The sequence below is a fragment of the Danio rerio genome, chromosome 4 (genome assembly GCF_052040795.2).
Source record: "Danio rerio strain M-AB ecotype USA chromosome 4, GRCz13ab, whole genome shotgun sequence".
In the NCBI taxonomy this organism is placed as follows: domain Eukaryota; kingdom Metazoa; phylum Chordata; class Actinopteri; order Cypriniformes; family Danionidae; genus Danio; species Danio rerio.
The window spans coordinates 16,409,076-16,429,069 of NC_141024.2; the positions used below are offsets into that span (position 1 = coordinate 16,409,076).

Genomic DNA, 19,994 nt, shown 5'->3' on the forward strand with positions numbered 1-19,994 from the left:
ATAAAATATTCTGTTTTATTTACAGTACACTGTAAAACCCAATAGTCAAGTTTATCAAATAAAATGAGTGTGTTTAACTCAAAATTGGCTGAAAGTTAATTCTACTCGTCTAAAAAGAGTTTTGAACTTATTGTTAAAGGTAATGTGTTGATTAAATACTTCATTGCTTCAAGTTCACAGTACATATGTAGATTCGTTTTTAACTCAAATGGTTTGCAGCAGTCAGTTTCCTCAAATGTTTTGAGTTGCCTTAACGTATTGGGTTTTACAGTACTCAATTGATTTGAGTTCTCATCATTTGAGTTGTGCTCAAATTGCTTTGTTTAATCAAATGGATTAAGTTCACAGCACTCATTAGGATCAGTATTTCAATTTAAATGATTTGTTGCAATCATTTTTCTCAAATGGTTGGAGTTACCTTCACTTTTTGGGTTTTACAGTGTACCATATTTATCCATTTTGGTTTAGTTTCATTCATATAGCCTCTGAGCATTACGTCAAGGTCAGACTGTGATGTTACATGTGTGTTAATGAGGCGAATATCAGTCTATGTCTGCAAGGACTGAATGACACAGCAGAAATAAAGTCTCAGACATCATTAGCCCACAAAGCAGAGCAGGACACTGTGTGTGATAGGAGGAGAGACTTTACAAACATCCGTTCACGCACCAGTGCCTACTAGTTAAAGTGCCTGACTGTAGAACATTTGTATCTGTCCACTGAAAACAACATTTAGGGAGAATATCGCTGGACTAGTGCACTAATCTGTGAGGTTTTTTTACTGCTTTAAACTCTTGTAATGCATTTGGGTCTTCAGGATTTTGACCCGAAAATATGCAAACAATGATTTCCAGTAAATAATACTCATTTAACTAAAAAAATAATTGTTTAATACTATTATACAGTCATTATAAGGAACAGTCTGTAGAGCACTTGAAAGTTCTCAGTTTCTCTGCATTTACTGCATTTATTATGTAAGAGTTTGAGTAAAAATATTAATATTTGTTTTATTCTAGAAAGGACTGATATCATTACCTCCCAATTTTAAACACAAATGTTATCATTTACAGCTTTGTTTTATTTAATTTGTTCAGAAAATCAGTCAGAATACAGTTTTGTTTTTTCAAGTTTTTTTATTTGTGATTGATTGATCAAGATTATCCCACCGATTATTTGTTTCTTAACTATTCAAAAGTGAACAAATGCATGAACACGACAAATAATAATCATACCTGTCAACATTGGGATGTGAAAATAAGGGATATGCCACAAATTACTAGATATGTCAATGTCAATTTTATTTACACAGCACTTTTAAACACAAGCAAAGATTGACCAATGTGCTGAACAATACAAATCACTAAGAGAAAGGTAAAAAATTACAGCTAAAACAAACTATTCTCACAGATAATTTTTATAGCTACTCTAAAACAAACTTTTGTCACTGATAAAATGCCAAATCAAATGGTTTTTAACCAACATTTCAAAATAGACCAAATACAGAGAGGTAGAGCATTCCACAAGGTAGGACCAGCTACTGCGAAAGCACAGTCACCCCTGAATTTTAGCCTTGACTTTGGGATGCATAACAGTCTCTAGTTAGATGACCGAAGTTCAGTGAACAAATGTTTATCTGGGGCTGCTTCATTGTAAATAAACAGTTAAACGGTCAGTAATATTATTATTATTGTTATTATTGTTATTATTATTATTATTATTACTACGTACAAAGGATAGGTTAAATAGTATTTCAGTATTACATTAATGCAAAAAAAAAAAAATTAGCAAACAGTTTAGCCTATCAAAATTAATTGCTATTATAAAGAAATCTCTCATTATAAAGTTCTCATTCAAAGTCAAAATCTCATTAATCTTTTCTTCACTGTATAACTTAAACATTCTGATTAAGAGAAGTGAATGAATCGCTCATTTTGATGTTTCGTTCTTTCAATTTCTAAATGTTTGGTGACTAAATTATCATTTTAAAAAATATATCTGTTTAATAAATCTGTTTTGTTTAATTGCACCAAAATATATGATCTATATTCATTGGGAAATGGATAAATATATTGATTTTCAAAATGGGGAGTACTCAATTATGCTGAGCTCTGTATATGTCATACTTTATTTCATTGCGTGTTGAAGCATGGCACTGTGCCACATACCTGCCAACAGGGCCGACATACAACATACATACACAACTGCCATGGGAAACAAATTCTTGACTTCCAGCATAGCACCAAACCATCCAGTCATGCCAGAAACCCAAAACACACTAAATATAATATTCATATTCGCTCACCACATTACAACACTAAAGCTTTCCTCATTTCTCCTCTCCGCAGACACATAACTTCAAATGAGGAACTTGTGTTTATATTACATCAGTCAATACTCCCCCCCCCCCCCCCCCCCCCCCCCAAAAGCAAAACTCAGGCAGGCGCATTATTTAAACACAGACTTTGAACTCACTTTACATCAAAAACACAATTAAAGTAGGCACCGCGGGGCAGAATAATGAACCGCCGGGGCCATCGGAGCACACAGAATGAACTTATAATTAAGATTTCAGCATTACATTAAGTCTATACATCATCCAATTGGATTTTTATGTCTCCCAGGAGCGTATGAAGCAATAGCTCTTTATTATTCATTCGTTGAAAACATGAAACCGCTCTTCTGTGGTGACGTGATGCATTTTTTAGGTGTTTTAGTAGGCTACGTACGCTGGAAATCTTGTTGACAAGACAGGAAAAGGGGACAGATAGTGAAGAGGGGTTTCAACTGACATGCCTGTAAAAACAAGCAGCAAAGGAGCAATTACCCGTCGTATCAATGATGCTTTTACAACACCGTGTCAGAATCTCAGCCCAGCCCTGCGAATTCCTAATATATGAGATTTCTTTGCTGTTCATTGTTATTCATCATTGTTTTTTGCTTCAGCCTAAAGCTTAAATTTCATCAAAGCACATTTCTGCTGCAGTGCGAAGAACTTTGGGGATTTGTAGGCTTTAAAAAAAAACAGCAATTAGCCGCTAGTTTATAAAGACAAGCCTGGTTAATATTTCCCAGGCTGATTAGCTATTATCAGCTTTATTCAAGACCTACTCCTCAATGCCTTTAATTGCTCAGTGATGCAGTGCTATTATCATACAGCGAGTTTCAGAACTGGGGTGTGTTGTTTTTTTCTCTCTCTAAATGGTCCTTCAAACCTTGCTAAAGGAGCTCTTCAGAAATGACTCGGATCAGACTTAAATGTGTTTTGTTTGTGGCCATTTCTTACAGCAATTCTAACTAATGATTGTTATTGCATTCCTTCATTCCACCAAAGCCCGCTTTATGACTTATGTGGCATAATGCACGGTTTGTTGGCCATTATTGCAAAATGAATCCAGGCAAAATGATACACTATAAAAACCCAACAGTCTACTTTATGAAATGAGTGTAGTTAACTCAAAACTTACTGAAAGTTCATTCTACTCATTTGAAAAGAGTTTTGAACTCAGCGTTGAAGGTAATTGGTTCATTAAATACTTCATTACTTCAACTTAAATGGAGTAAGTTCACAATACTTATATCATTTTTTTAACTCAAATGGTTTGTATCAATCAGTTTCCTCAATTGGTTTGAGTTGCCTTAACTTATTGGGTTTTACAGTACTTAATTGATTTGTTCTCTTCATTAATCTGGTTTCACTGTGCTCAAATGCTTCATATACTCAAATGGATTAAGTTTACTCATTTGGATTAGTTTTTGAACGTAACTGGTGGGTTTCCTTAACTTTTTGGGTTTTACAATGTAATGCCGCAGTCACAATAGAATTTGAGCTTGCGAAATTAAAACGGCTCTGCGAAAAAAGAGCGGGATTTAAGAAGATGATTAGACATTTAAAAAAGTAAGCGATTGGTCCATTTTTAAATTTCTGTCCAGAGAGGTCATGTTTTGATCCTCGATTGGTCTCACGCAATCATATGATGCGATTTCGCAGAATAGAAGTCTATGGGGAGAAAAGTGCAGTGTGACTGCAGCTTTACAGATATACAGTAATGTGTGAACAGTTGATTTGTTATAATGATCTGCTGACTGTACGTTAATTGTCTTTATACATGCACTGATGAAAACATATTGTGTGATGAAGTAAATAATACTGAAACCCATGTGAGTCCTACCGTACATTTAAATGATTTAGTTTAAACAAGAACAAAACCAAAGGGTGACTGAAAGACTCGCTTCTCTATTTCAGTTCGAATCCGGGGAACAGTCAAAGATAAGATACACATGTATTTAGGACATACTGGCTTTGTAATTGTAACTTTTGGCATATGTGACTTATTTGGAGTGACGTTATGTGACATCAGAGACTTTTTAGGAGTGACATAATGTGACATTACAGGAGATTTTAATCTGGACTTTAGAGTACTGCAAGTTAGAGGCGAAAAAACATATATAAGCAAAACAAAATGATTACCGTTGGCTTCTAGTGACACAATTAAAACTGAGCATTTCTGGGAATGTGTTTTATATCAGAATTCCTTTAATGGAAAAACTTTTTGTAACCTTTTGTATCTTTTCTTTAATTTTTGTAATAAGTCATATTTTTAAGTACTGTGTAGTATACATAGTTTCAAGTGCAAATATTTTCCGGATCTGGACTTAGCAATTTATGCCTGTTATGTAAAGGGCTCACAAAAGCTGTGTTAGATCACACTCTCCATGCCAGATAAATAAGATCCAGCCCCGGACACCAGATCTCGCCAGTTTCTCCAGGTATCTGGACAACAAGTCAGCAGAGTTGCCAATACCCAAACCTGTTAACCAGTATTCAACTGAATTAACAGTCTACTATCAATATAGGAGTTGACTGTGGAAGGAAGTCAGAGAAGAGCAGAGGCAGGAGACGAAGTGATGATAATAAATGAGCAGGGTTTATTGAATAATCTTAGCTGCATGTGTTCTGGTGCACTCTCATACTCATTAGAGAATTAGAGACATTAGAGAGGAGGACTTTTTCTTTTTCTTTTTCTTTTTTTTTCCTTGTAAATAACTTAAACAGTTAATTCTCAATTAATCTCATATGGACTATTATGGACATCTGCTGCTGTTTGAAGTCAGTTGTAATTTTGGGTTTCTCTTCTGTGTTTCTGCTTATTAACAGCAGGTTCTGGTCATCGGTGCTCAATCATCACTTAATCCTGGCATTGCCTCATTAACTATAACTCTGCTGTTGAGTAACTTTTACTCAATTTAGAGAAGAAACAAACACTATCTAAACTGAGTAAATTTGATTCGGAGGATTCTGCTGTGTACCATCTCATTTTTATTTCTTTCTGTTTGGTCGTCCGTCTTCTTTTGTCCTCTTTCTCAAGGAATGCCTGTCCTGGCACCCCACAGTCAGAGATGCCCTGACACATGAAGGCCTGACCTTATTGAGCCCAGCAGGCGTCAGCACAGCTGTGGGCCACCATGAGGACACTGGGAACCCTTTTCTCCAATCCTTCCTTCCCATTCTGTCCTTTCCCACACTCTGTGCCTTTTTCCCTCTGTAGCTTTAATGCTTGGCTTTGTGGTGTCACCCCATAGGGTTACCTGAGGGACTTTCAATTTCACAGTGTGTCACGATACTTTTCTGAGATGTTATTTTAGGCTCTGGGTAACACAGTAAATGTGCATTGGTCGTTCTGGGCTTGTATGAGATAAACTGGAAGTTCATTAGATTAAAATCAATTATTGGCAGAGGTAGCATTCATGCATAGTCATATGTTTTTAATTATACTGATATTTGATATCTCTCTCATTAAGTATTTTTATATTAAACTTGATTTTCAGAAAAAAAAAAACTGACATCTAAAAACATTTACCATTTCGCTGTTTTGTATAGTCAATATATAAACTTATTCGTTATTGTCAATATTAATATTTTTCTCATACACATTAAAAAATTACTTTCTTGTTCAAACTTTTATTTTGAAATGAGTTGAAACGGCACAATTCTTTTTTGGGGGGAGATAACTTAATGTTGTTTTATGTTCAATCAACTTAAATTTGTAACAACGGTTAAGCTAACTTAATCAATTTGTGTTGGGACAACATGACGGTGTTGTGTGGAACCCAGCATTTTTTACAGTGCAGTTTAAATCAGGCTTTGTACACACACACACATATATATATATATATATATATATATATATATATATATATATATATATATATATATATATATATATATATATATATATATATATATTGACAGTGTCTTTCAAAGTTATTATTTTGAATAGAATTTTAAAATATATTATTATTAATTTGTTATTATTATATGTGATTTATTTAACAGAAACCATAAATTGTAAATATTTCCTGATGACTTGTCTACTCAATGCATTTTGAATTTCACATCTTTCAGACTGATGTAACATTTTTGAATCATCAAAATGTTATAATTGATATTTGCAATTAGATGTTATGTATTTAATAAAATAATAACAACAAGCTCTTTGTTTTATAATTCAATTTCTTAGTTTCAGACTTATTAATACACGTGGCTATTCCCTGTTTTTTGAGAGTTGCCAATAATGCTTCACTGGTACAATGGCAATAAAGCATTTTAGTCTTATACTGTTTAATCATTTGTCATCTGTAATTCTTTACACTCTTCAGAAATCAAGATTACTACAGATTTTGTAACCAAGTTTAGAACAGTTTTGCTGCAATGCCACTGAAACATTTTTGCCTCTGAAGCAATCTGTTATTGAACACTTCTTAAAATAGCCATTTTTGTTTTACATTTTCCCCAACTTTAATGGAATTTAAAGTTTCTTCGGATGTTAAAGGATCTTAATGGAACTAGTGATGCCAATAATGACCTTTTACAGTCTTTTGAAGAGTGTATTGATTGCTTTGTTTATTTCAGACGTGATATTCAAATGAGACTGTAACTAATTTATTTCCGTCTTCACTTTATGCATTCTCCTAAATGTGTGCACTTCTCTTTATAGCCTCTGTTTCTTTCTTTTCTCTCTCTCTCTCTCCATGATAGCCCCATGCCTGACCTTTGACCTTGGGTCAGAGCAGTTTTCAGTGTTTGTGGGTCTGGCTGATTTACAGTGTGTCATGACTGACAGCTGGAGAAAACCAATAAACTCCGTTCCTGCATTCCTGTAGAAAACCATTAAAGAGCCCTCATATCACATTCTCTGCTCAAACAGGGCAATTATATTGTGTTTTGCCTCTCATGAAGACATGTGTTGAGCTCAGGGCTCTGGGAGATTGTGAGGTACATATTTTGTGTGGAATTAGTTCACCTTTTAGATTTAATCATCTCACATCTTTAGCTAAACAATGATTTAAATGGCTTTTGAAAGTACCTCAAATTCTCAAAGAATTCACATTTTGTGCAAATAAAATATACATTTCATGTGAATTTATTTGAAGAAAGTTTTTAGAGTTTCTGGATTTGCTTTAGTGATTTTATTAGTAATTTTAGTGATTAATTTAGTCATTTGTTTCTCCTCCTCTCAACTAGCTGACAAATTAGTTAAAAGTCAACAGAGTGTCTAAAGTGGACCTTCAAAATAAAATGTTCCCCAAAGCTACCAAATGTTAAGTGTGGTCCGCATTTAAGTTATTTTTCTTTTTACCTTGAGTAGAATTGTTCATATTTTTGACAATATGCCATGCAATGCCTAGCCAACCATCTCTAAAGGTCTGTTTTGGCTTCATTCAAATAACTGAAACATAATTTATCTCTAATTTGGAGTAGAGTTTGATTAGATAACCAGCTAGGCCAGCTATTAGAAGCTGCCTGTGTAGACCTTACTCACATGGTATCAAGGGTGCAATATAAACTGACATCTACAGTCTTTACCTTATCTAGTCTTTATCTCCAGTCACAGAAACACAGTTTTAAATCTAAGTGGAGCAAGTAAAACAGGATGGAATAAAGTGGTGCCGTGATCTGGATGGGTGTAACAAATACCAGCTTGCAGAAGCTGTGTGTAAACTGAATTTTAGTGATTAATTTAGTCATTTGTTGAAATTTGAATGTTGCTAAAAACAAACTTCTAAAGAAACAGTTTCAATGAAATAGAATTTAAAGAACTGTAAAGTATTTTTAGTTTTTTTATTTTATATTTTCTGCATCCACTTTAATTTGAGTTGGTTTTAGTAAATATGCTGTAATGATAATAATTATTTAAGAATTATGACAACCATCCCGGCAAGCATTTTTTTTGTTTGTTTTTAAAAGGTGTCTAATAGATGACTAATAGACGTACAAACATAGTCATCTTGGCTAAAACAAGGCTAAATCTGGACTCACAGTGAGAATCTACTAGACATCTAAGAATAGGCGTGTATTAGATGAATCCATTTTAATTTGGGTTTGTTTTGGTAAATATGTTATAATGATAATAATTATTTAAGAATTATGACACGCATTACAGCAAGCATATTTTGTTTTTAAAAGATGTCTAATAGATGTCTAATAGATGTCTAAACATAGTCATCTTGGCTAAAACAAGTCTAAATTTGGGCTGTCAGTGAAAATCTAATTGACATCTAAAAATAGGCCAAAACTAAACTAGTCATCAAATAAACAGAAATTAATGACTAAACATATAAAATCTGTCTGATCTGTATATTTGTTGACTAGTCTAGTTTTAGGCTATTCTTGAGTGTCTTTTAGATTTTCAATGAAAGCCTAAGTTTAGGCTTGTTTTAGCCAAACTGTCACAAAATTGTTTGCTGGGATCTTAATAGAAAAAGTTAAATATATTCATTTCTGTTTTGTAGTCAAAAAAAATATGTAAAAATATATACTACACACGTTATTTTGTGTAATTTGGATTATTCTGTAACTCCTAGCTATAGTTTGAATTAGTATAATAGTTTAATAGTTTTTTCCATGTCATGTTCTAAGTTTTTTTTTTAAGTTTCAGAATTTTATTCAAATGTATTTGATTTATTTTAATACCTCAAGTTAAACTAAACATACATTTATTTTCTTTAAGTTAATGTGTTATAGTATTATGTAACACAAAAACACGTCTTTGCTTTATCAAATAATTTCTTTTTCTTGTTTGCTGCTCTTTCCTTCTCTTTCTTCCCCCCACCCCAACCCCTACCCCCTGCTTTTACCATCTCTCTCACTCTCATCCATCTTCTTGTTCTGACTGTGAGCCAACCTGTTGTAGCTCTTCCACACCCCCTAAACTTTCCCCTTTAGAGGTATTTGCTTCATTCATTCACTCTCTCTTTCCCTCACACACCCTCTTTAGTCTCTCTTGGATTCTCACACTCCTAGTCCCAGGACAGTCCACAACAAAGGTGTGTAAAGCTATAACTGGTTCTTGGATTGGATTATTACCTGACGGATCTCCAGTGGCTCAAACAGGATTGCATTTAGAGGAGGATCATGATGCAGGATACAGTGGGAGAGGTGAGTAAAGGTCTCACGGTGAACTTTTGCAGTCCAACGCCTCACAATGCAGAAAACTCTTGCCAGAAAATCTTTGCCAAGTTTCTTTCACTCGTTTTCTTTTCCCTTGCATGCTTTGGAAGTGGGCCATTCTCTGAGAGTCTCTAAGCCAATTGTTCTTATTTAGTTTTGCCTCAGGATTCAGACTTTCTTGGACAACAACTGGCTGTTGCACTTTATTTTGTGGTTCACTTATAGCTGAAAAATTACTGCAAGTCAACAGAGTGTCTAAAGTGGACCTTCAAAGTAAAGTGTTCCCCAAAGCTACTAAATGTTAAGTGTGGTCCACATTTTAGTTATTTTTCCTTTTACCTTGAATAGAGTTGTTAATATTTTTGACAGTATACCAAGCAATGCCAAGCCACCTATCTCTGAAGGTCTGCTTTGGCTGGATTCATACAGCTGAAACATCATTTGACTCTAATTTAGTGTAAAGTTTGATTCGATAACCAACCAGACCAGCTATCAGAAGCTGTCTGAGTATACCTTACCCACATGGTATAAAGGGTGCAATATAAACTGACATCTATAGTATTTATCTTAAAAATTGTCTTTACCTCCAATACAAGAAACACTATATTGAATTTAATTGGATTAATGTGGTGCCGTGACCCGGATTGGTTTAACAAAGACCAGCTTGCAGTAGCTGTGTGTGTAAACTGACTAACACAAGAGGCTGTTGTCTTTTTTTTATTAGTGCATCTGCCTTACATGGTGGATGGTTTAAATTCTACTCCGAGCAGGGAGAACCGGAGAGGTTACCGTGGTGCTGTGACCCAGGTGAAATGAAGTAACAGAAGTCAGCTATTAGGAGTTTTGGCTTTAGGTTTTCTTGTTAGTGTGCCTAACTTCAAAGCTAGATATTTATATTCCCTTTGAAGGAGGGTAAGTAGAACTAGAGGGGCAGCATTTATGCCCATGACGAGTGAGTGAGTTTTATGTTAATGTGTGTAACATAGGCCAGCTATGTAGTAAGAGCTCTTCAAGAAAGCCTCCTCATCTTATATAACAACTGACAGCTGTTGTCTTTAGCCTTCTTGTTAGTAAATTGGCCTCCCATGCCACACACACTAACTTGAATCTCGAACTGGGGCAAGTAGAATTAGAAGAATTGAATTGGTGCCGTGACCCGGATGGATGTAACAAAGACCAGCTTGCAGAGCTGTGTGTGTAATCTGACTAACGCTAGAGGCTGTTGCCTTAAACTTTTTTATTAGTGCATCTGCCATACATGGTGGATGGTTTAAATTCTACTCAGAGCAGGGAGAACTGGAGGGGCTACGATGGTACCGTGACCCAGGTGAAATGAAGTAACAGAAGCCAGCTATTAAGAGTTTTGGCTTTAGGTGTTCTTGTTGGTGTGCTTAAATTTAAAGCTAGATATTTATGTTCCCTTTTGAGATGGGTAAGTAGAACCCATAACTGAGGGAAGTGAGTTTAATGTTAATGGGTGTAACAGAAGCCAGCTATAGTAGGAGCTTTTCAAGAAAGCCTCCTTCTTATCTAAACCAACAACTGACAGATGTTGCCTTTAGCTTTTTTTGTTAGTAAATTTGCCCCCGATCCCGCAAACTCTAATGTAAATCTTGAACTGAGGCAAGTGGAATTGATTTGGTGCCGTGACCCGGATGGGTGTAACAAAGACCAGCTGTGTGTGTAAACTGACTAATGCTGTGATTGTTTTTAGCTTTTTAATTAGTGCACCTGCCTCACATGTTAGAAACATGTTAGGTTTAAATTCCACTCAGAACAGGGACAACCGGAGGAGTTACAATGGTGACCTGGGAGGAATGAAGTTTAGGGGATGGGTGTAACAGAGGACAGCTAGTAGGAGTTTGTACTGTATATGTACTGTGAACTTGAAGCAATGAAGTATTTAATCAACACATTACCTTTAACACTAAGTTCAAAACTCTTTTTAAACGAGTAGAATTAACTTTCAGCCAATTTTGAGTTAAACACACTCATTTTATTTGATAAACTTGACTGTTGGGTTTTACAGTGTACTGTAAATAAAACAGAATATTTTATTTTAATACAGAATCAAGTGAAAATAAAAAGGTTGTAAAAAATAGCGTTTTTAGTTTATTTAACAAATAAACTAAAAGGTTTAGGGTAGTGGGTGTACCATGGGTGCAGGATAGCTAGTAAAAGCTATTTATGTAAACCTCACTCTCCGAGCTTCAAGACTCACCAGCACCAGAGGCTGTTATCCTTAGCTTCCTTGCTGCTAATGCACCTGCCCTGTATGTCAGAAACTCTGCTTTATTTTCCCAGGGTAAGTAGAACTAAAGGGGCAGTTTTTGGTACCCATGACTGATGGGAGTGAGATTTAGGTAATAGGTGTAACAGAGGCCACTTATAGTTTAAGAAAGCCTCCTCTTTCTGGCCTCCAGAGGTGAACCGGTGACTGACATTAGAGGCTGTGATTTTTACCATCTTTGTTAGTGCACCCATGTTGAAAACATTGTTTTGAATCCTACTTGGAGCAGGGTTAATAAAACCAGAGGGGTTACAGATCAGCAGTAATATGGGAAAAGTTTTCCCCTCCCTTAAAAAAAGTCAGCTAAATATTGCCTGACATTTTTGGATTTAGAATTTGGCAATGTTTTCCTCTACTCACACTGACCCAATCAGAACAGACCTGCGGTCCATTAAAAGTTCACAACCCTTTAGTTAAGGACCACTGGTCTAAGCTGCTGTAATCGCTCTTTTAACGTGAATTTTCTCAAACATCCCAACTGATCAAAACCAGCATGATTTGACCCAAGTTCATTCATTTGTTTAATGTGTTCTTTGATTAGGTAATTGTGGCACAAAATCAGAGCCTCGATCTACCGTATGCTGTTCCACTCCATTTACCGCCGCATCTCACGGCTTCAATAGCCCCGCTAATGCAGCTAAAAAGCCTTGAACAAAATTCTAGAGTGTGTCGGTGATGTCTCCAGTCTGATAGCTTTTCCTTCCACGCGCAGGCTTTCACACACCCCTCCGAGTTGAGCGGCAATCTGGATGTAGCCGTAATGTCAGATGAACTGCATAAAGTCACTTCATTACTGCACACTGGCAGTCTGCCTATTCCTGCAGCTGATAAGCCTGCAAACAGCGGATGCTATTGTGAATGAGAGAAGTTTGAGAGTATGCATTTGGACATTTGTGCACTAGCGGATATTTTGTGATGATGTCCTCCCAGTATCTTAAAAAAACATTCATCACTGAAGTCCATTTAAGGATGTTTGGCTTTGTTTTGTGCGCATTCACCACACAACAATTGAGCGACTTGTTTTGATTAGCGTCGTTCTCTGCATTTTCAGGTTGCTTTCAAGAAAACCCCTAATTTAGAGCTACAGAGATAATCTCCTGTGAAGTAGCCTCATGCTAACAAGCAGCAGGGCTTGTATAAAGAGCAAGAAGGGGGCTTGGGTCGACTCCTGTACCTTTATAATCCTTCAAAGCGCACAATCCAACTGCACGCTCACCTCTACAGTGGGCCTGCGCTCATGAGATTACATTCTCCACAGTATGACTTTGCTGTATGCAAGTGGCTGTACATCAGAAAAATATCCCCTGGAGTCACAGCAGTACATTCCTGTCTGTAGGATCGACGCAAATAATCGCTTGTTCAATCGAATTCATTCATAAATCGCACAATCAGACTGCAGCCTGCAAAGTGCAGCCATTCAAAAAGTCTTATCTGCTCCGTCCAGAGTGCCAGAGCCCATGTAAAATCAAGCAAACTGACTGAAGTGCAGAAGTGCTCGAGGTTACATGCTCCAACAGGACTGGTATGCGCAGAGTTCATGGTCCTGAAGTTTCTCGATGAAAACTCTGGCCCCGTTCCACTGCACGTAATAGAAAAACGTGCTAATTTTGCATGCTAGGGGTGTCTTCTGACCTCCTTGGAAGTGTCTTTGATGATAATAAAAAGTTTTAGCGCTATGTAAAAATGCTTTACAGACAGCCGGAGAAGTTTGTTAAAGTCGCCGAAGCCTTGCAGCTGCATTAATTTTGTGGACTGTCAGACTTGTTCTCCGCATATTAGAGGTGGCAGTTGTGCAGTAAAGCATTGCATTAGCTTGGCTGTGGCTTCTGTACTGCTTGACAGTGCTGTCTGTTGGCTGAACAAAGACTGCCTAGTTGTAATATTCCCCACAGATGTAACCTGACAAAGCTGCAGCAGTTCTGTGCGAGATCACTGATTCTGTATATGCTGCGTGGTTAGTTAGCGCAGCATCTGGAATGACAGTCTTTATTTAGCGAGGAAACTTTTCACCCACTTGACGCCTCTGGATTTTGTGTAAAGAGCTTTTACAGTTTGTGATTAGTCGTGATTTTTAAAGCTTCGGAGATATTTGGAGATTCATTCAGCTCTGTGTTTTTGGTGCAGAATGCACAACTTCCCACGTGAAGTCTTGTGAAATGGCATGTTGTGACTGTGCCATAATCATGAGAAATAAAGTTGCAATTATGACAAAGTCACACTGTAAGATATAAAGTAAAATGATGGATGTCACATTTTGAGATAATAAGCAATGATTTAAAGTCTCAACTTGAAATATTATCCGATTATTGTCGAGAAGTCACATAGTGAAAAGTTAAACAATGATTTAAGACACAATGTCAAATATACTCACATTATAAAAAATACCCACAATAACAAGAAATAAAGTTCCAGTCATGAAATCCTCACATTGTAAGATTTCACATTCACAATAAATTTAATGTGAGACATTGGGCTATTTTTTAACGATCTAAGCGCAAAGTCTAAAGCGCATGGCGCAAAAGCATTACAGTCGTATCTGAATCCACTTTTGCTTTTTTAAGGATGAAAAAATGCGCATTAAAGCATGGTCTAGGAGGGTTGTTTTTATTCTCTCAATGAGTTACGGGTGTGTTTTGAGCAAAACGAGCAGTAAATCAATCAAAGTCTTGTCTCCCGTTCCCTTCAAGAGTCCGTTTCGTCGCACCATGGTGCATTTGTTAATTACATGGCAGACTTTGTAAGTGAAAAAACTGAACGCTTCATTAGCAGGACCATCTACAAAGCGAGGATAAAGAACAATCCTCCTCAATTCGGCCTCTTTACTTTGTCTTTACTTGTACTCTTTACTCCATCACTTTAGTGGACAAGAAAACGGTGTTGTACAATCTCCACAGAAGACATCCGTTAACCTAAATATTTAATTTAGTTTTAATAAAGCACATCTAAACTTGTTTTTATTAAAACAAATATAAATATCCATATAGTAAATAATACTGCTATTATTAATAACATTATACAAATGCAAATTGTCATGAATGATCTGAAAAAACCCTTCGAGATGAGTCATGGAGGCAGTGGTTTTTAAATTTGTGTAGAAAATAATACATTTTGTAACTTTTTTAATCGTTTATTTTTTTTTCATATGTAAAGAAATGTGTGTATTAAGCAATGTGTATGCATTTTGGACCACATAGGCACATAACTAACATGCTCGGTGCCGGACTTTAGACCAGCTTTTACTTGGTCAATGGAGCAGTCTATTTTTAGTTCTTCAAAATAGCCACGCGCCAACAATGCGCCTTAACACACCTCCTTTTTAAACAGAAACACCCATGAGTCCACAAAGTGACGCAAATGGTTTTGCTATTTTAACAACGTAGAGCAAAATGGGGAAATTAGTGTTGCACTGAGTCTATGATTGGGCCCTTACCGTGCCTTCACACGGGGCTTCAGTGTCAACACTTGACCGAGGGCGTGTCTGAAGTTAGGGCAGTCATGATCATCGTAGCAACATCAGCCAATAAAATTAGTCCACAATCAGCTACCGTCTAAGCTGGGGTATTTGCATCAAGTGATCTGATTGGCTGATGCTTCCGTTGGCGCTTGAAAAGTTGAGAATTTCCCAACTTCTGCAGCGAGCAACGCCACTAAAGCAGTGCAGACAAACCTACAATGCAGTTCAGCAACACCTGACTGCAGCCATTTGAAATGAATGGGAAGCGTTGACGCTGACACCCCGTGTGAATGGGGCATTGGATTTTGTGATTATGATTTCAAAGAGTGATTGATTTTACCATTTTTAAAGCTTCTGAGATATTTGTAGATTTATTTAGCTCTGTGTTTTTAGCGCAGAACTTCTTATGTTGACACTTATTGTGCCAACATGCCATAATTATAAAATAAAATAACATTTTTATAAAAACTTTATAAAATAAAGTCGCAATTATGACAAAGTCACACTGTAAGATATAAAGTAAAAATTATGAATGTCACATTTTAAGATAATAAGCAATGACTTAAAGTCTCATCTCGAAATATTAACCAATAATTGTCATGTGAAGTCATAGGTGAAAAGTTAAGCAATGAATTTTAGACACATTGTCAAATATACTCACATTATAAAAAAATACTCACAATAACAAGAAATAAAGTTGCATTTATGAAATCAAGTCACATTGTGAGATTTCACCTTCACAATGAGTTTATTTTGAGGCATTCTGTCAAAATATACAACTCAAATCAGCAAATTGGTCTCGTTGAGAGGAAACTCCACCTTCAAAAACATCCCAGACTCCTCTTCAGCTTTCTAGTTCTTCAGCCAGTCTGAGTGTGATTGTATCAAATGACAGGATCAGTATTTCCACTACACTCTGGGCCACACACAGACATAAGCATTAATGAGCGGTTTAAACCCGCTTAGAGGAACCAGACACCTGCTGTCTCTCTCAAAGGTCAAGTTTGTTGTGATACTCTGACCTCAATGTCAACCATGTGTGTAAAAACCTGCTGAAAGTGTCAAGTTGCTGTCATTGAACTGTTTGTGGCCACCAAATATTGCACTAAATATAGAAGGAAACCACAACTAATTATACACAAAATAAAACCATTCATCACACAGCCGAAGACTTCAAATAGGCCCAGCACATTTCAAAGAGTACCTATTATGTAAAATTCACTGTTAAAAGCGGTTTAAACACAATTGTGCAACAACAGTGTGTGAATATAGCCAGCCTCCAATGGCAAACATTTTTTTCATTCAATCACACTTTATAAAAAACAGTCTGCAGAAATACTTTAATTGACATTCTCCCTTTGTACATGTCATCATACGGGGAAAGCCCCACCCATTAGTGACAAGCTCTTTCTCATTCGCATAAACAGCCCTAAGTGGGAAGCAGCCATCCACCATTAGAGTTTTTTCACCATACTTGGCGAAGAGAATGTCAGCATCTTGTCAGTACTTGGCAAAATCATGACGTGCTCTCAAAAACATTATAAATTATTCATTTTAAGATGCACAAAGGAATACTGTAGTCTCCATAGACTACCTTTTGTTTTGAGCCACTTGTTTGACATTTTCAGTTTTTCAGAGAGTAAACATTCCAGTCTTGATATTTGTTGCTCCACACACTTTTGAAAAGAGGACAGGTGCACAATCTCATTTGAATTTAAAGCTACAGTCACCAAAGCGCCGCAATTTTGATTAAAACCTAAAAACAGGCAGTTATTATTTATTATTATAAATTATTTATGGAAAATTTTGAGCTCAAACTTCACATACAAAGACTAGGGACATCAGAGACTTATTTTACATCTTGTACAAAGAGACATGATAGGTCTCCTTTAAAAGAAAACACTGCTTTAAAATGTATTGTTGGATGAAAAGCTGATTTAGCAAGGAAATCTTGCTAGTAAAATAGTTACAAATGGAGATGGCAGCACAGCAGCATCCTGTGCTGGAAATGAGTACCCAAAACACTGCGAATGATGAAGCCAGCTGGTGTTTTCAGCAATGCATCAGTCTGCAAATGTTTCATGTAGTTTCTTATACATTTTTAAACATTTTGAACCTGAGGCAAAATAAAAGCATTATAAATGTTTTGCTGCATTCTTGAGAGCTTTATAGTGAGCTCAATATGATTACTTGCTTCTTGCTAAAGAAAGATTTCGTCTTAAAATAAAAATTTGCTGTTAATTTACTCTTCCTAAAGTCATTGTAGATGAATTTTGTTTTCATTAAATCAGTAAAGTTTTTTTTTTTTTTTTTTTTTTTTGTTAAATGCAGGGACATTTCATAAAGTATGGTGATCCTTGGTGAACCATTTTATTATAAAATACAAGTCATTGGCTTCCAGGGAGTAAAGCAAGTGTAATATTGAGTTACTCTCCCAAAAAGTCTAGTTGCGTTACTTAGTTACTTTTTATGATAAGTAATGCATTGCACTTCTTTTGAGTTACTTTTGTGTTATTCGTTTTGTGTTATTCCCTTACCGGGCTGAGGCTTGACCTCTTTCAGAATTTGCAGACTTTCTGAGCCCAGAGCTCTGCGTGCCGTATGTACTGATTAATGAAAGTTTAAAGCAACGTGTTTGCTGCTTTTGTACTTTTTGTCTTATTAGTGAAGTGCAAACTATTTTCAAGTACAATTCACTTTCTTCCATGTGTTCAAAATAATGAACGCATTCTCTCCATACCTGCCAATATTTGTTTCTGGGTTAGTAATTTGTTTTAACTGGGTTAGTAACTGTACTGTGGTGTTAGAAGCCTTCAATGGAAGGGATCGGGATTTGCGATTGAGATTGGATACTATACCAAATGGTGACCCAGGGGTGTTACAGACTGTACCAAAAAGCAGAGGACTAGGGGCAGGGTGAAATTACGGGAGTTTTCCAGTAGAAAAACAAAATGTGAGGGTGACGGAAGATGGGTCTGAAATACGGGAGACTCCTGTAAAAAACGGGAGTGTTGGCAGCTATAATTCTCTCATATCAATTTTAATTAAGCAATTTATTTTTTAGAAGCTGATTAATTCAACAAAAAAGTCATTCATGTTACATTTAAAAAAAAAAAGAAACTTAAATATAATTACTTCATTTTTAAAAGTAATGCGTTACTTTACTCGTTAAAGTGCTGCGTTAATGCTTGTTAATTTTTTGTGACTTTAACTGCAGTTCGGCAGTTTCACTTTCAATCATGAACATTTTATTCATGCCCCCATGATAAACTGGGGTATTAGACACAAATAAGGAGTAAGGACGGGTGAAAGTGTTATGGAATTTAATAACACGCCAAATGGAAAGAAAAAAACTTCGAAATTTCGCGATGTGTGTTGCATGTGTGGATCTTGTCGGAAAATATGGTGAAAAGTCCTACATTGCGGTAATAGTTTGATCACGGTGTTTACCTCAATAATCCTACTAATATATGCATACTCCACGTCTTAATTCCATTTGTTTAGTTCGGTTATGACTGGCGGATTAAGGTAATAAAAAATCACTGTTTTGAGCTTATGTAGGCCTACAGTTTAAAATTCATGTTTAACTGAATACACAGTTAGTAAACACAAGTACATCTTATTAATCATAATTTATTTTCATCACCAATTATCATAGTAGAACAGTTTCTCAAACAGTTTGTGATGCGTTTTGAAAACGGGAGATGAGCCCCTGGTCTTATGCGCCACCTGGCTTGAGAAACCTGTTCTTAGAGATTTAGTTTTAGTCATTATTTGGGTATTACACATATTCTGAATGCCTTCGGCAGAATTCAAATGAGCCATTTTAATTTAGATTAATCTAGATTAATTCCAAGATTACAGTGAGATTAATCTAGATCCAAAAAATCTAGTTTAGTTTAGTTTAAACTTTATTGTCTGTTTTATTTGACACAGAAAGGAATTTTATCTTTAACACTGGGTTTAAGACAACAGTTGCAAACTGAAAAAAATTATTCAAAGATGATTCCTTGGATTTACTCAATTTTTTTACGTTAAGTGGTTGTAAATAATTTATTTTGGCTGAATTTAAACAAACAAATTAAGTTGAACATTATTAAACTTAATTTGTTTGTTTAAATTCAACACAAATAAATTGTTTGCAACAGTTCTGCATGCAACACTTTTTTCAGTATACATACAACAACCACACAATAACAACACTCATCAAGACAACAACATAAGTTAAAAGTTTAAAAACCAAATTAGCCCCATACAAGCTACTGCATATCATTCTTGGCAACCACCACATTCACTTCAAATTTAAAATAACAACTGCCATTGGGATAAATTACTTTTTATAAGCATTTCTTCGTGCCTTAGGAATTCTAAACCTGCGTCCTGATGGTAACAACTCAAATACATCTATGCCCACTTAATATCCCCACATAATTATTACATAACTTACTAAATACTTAAATAATTGTAATGCATTAGCCCCAACACTAGTGGCTAAAATGGAGAGAAACAGATAAAAAAATAGTTCAGATGACTTGTTGCTGTAATATAGTTTTCTATACAGTTTTCAGAATGTATATGATAGATTCAAATGTTAGGATCTCCTAAGATTTTAGGATTTAAAATATTTTTAACAAATAATTTTTGTAAAGCTTATCAAAAAAAAGTATGAATTTTCAAGAAACAGATGAACAGAACATTGGTGTTGCTTAATGTTTGTTTCATTTCTAATTGTGGCTTCGCTTTATCAGGATTCTTTTATAAGTGACAGTAGTATAGACCGTATTTGAAATGTAATATTTTGT

General features: G+C 35.7%; 1 protein-coding gene and 1 long non-coding RNA gene across 7 annotated transcripts in view; one reads left to right on the plus strand and one right to left on the minus strand.

Moving 5' to 3' along the window:
• Positions 1-8,133: 8,133 nt before the first annotated feature.
• Positions 8,134-12,083, minus strand: LOC147844676 (uncharacterized). Its single transcript, XR_015483063.1, has 3 exons — positions 11,570-12,083; positions 11,220-11,389; positions 8,134-11,179 (listed from the first exon to the last, which is right to left on the minus strand). It is a non-coding gene; the product is annotated as an uncharacterized LOC147844676 (long non-coding RNA).
• The window catches only part of col7a1l (collagen type VII alpha 1-like), a 79,694-nt gene continuing 68,936 nt past the window's right edge, over positions 9,237-19,994 (plus strand). For all 6 annotated transcript variants that reach the window (XR_015482994.1, XR_015482995.1, XM_087248139.1 and 3 more), the window contains exon 1: positions 9,237-9,436. The gene's annotated coding sequence lies outside the window, so the exon portion shown is untranslated. The remainder of the gene's footprint in view (positions 9,437-19,994) is intronic.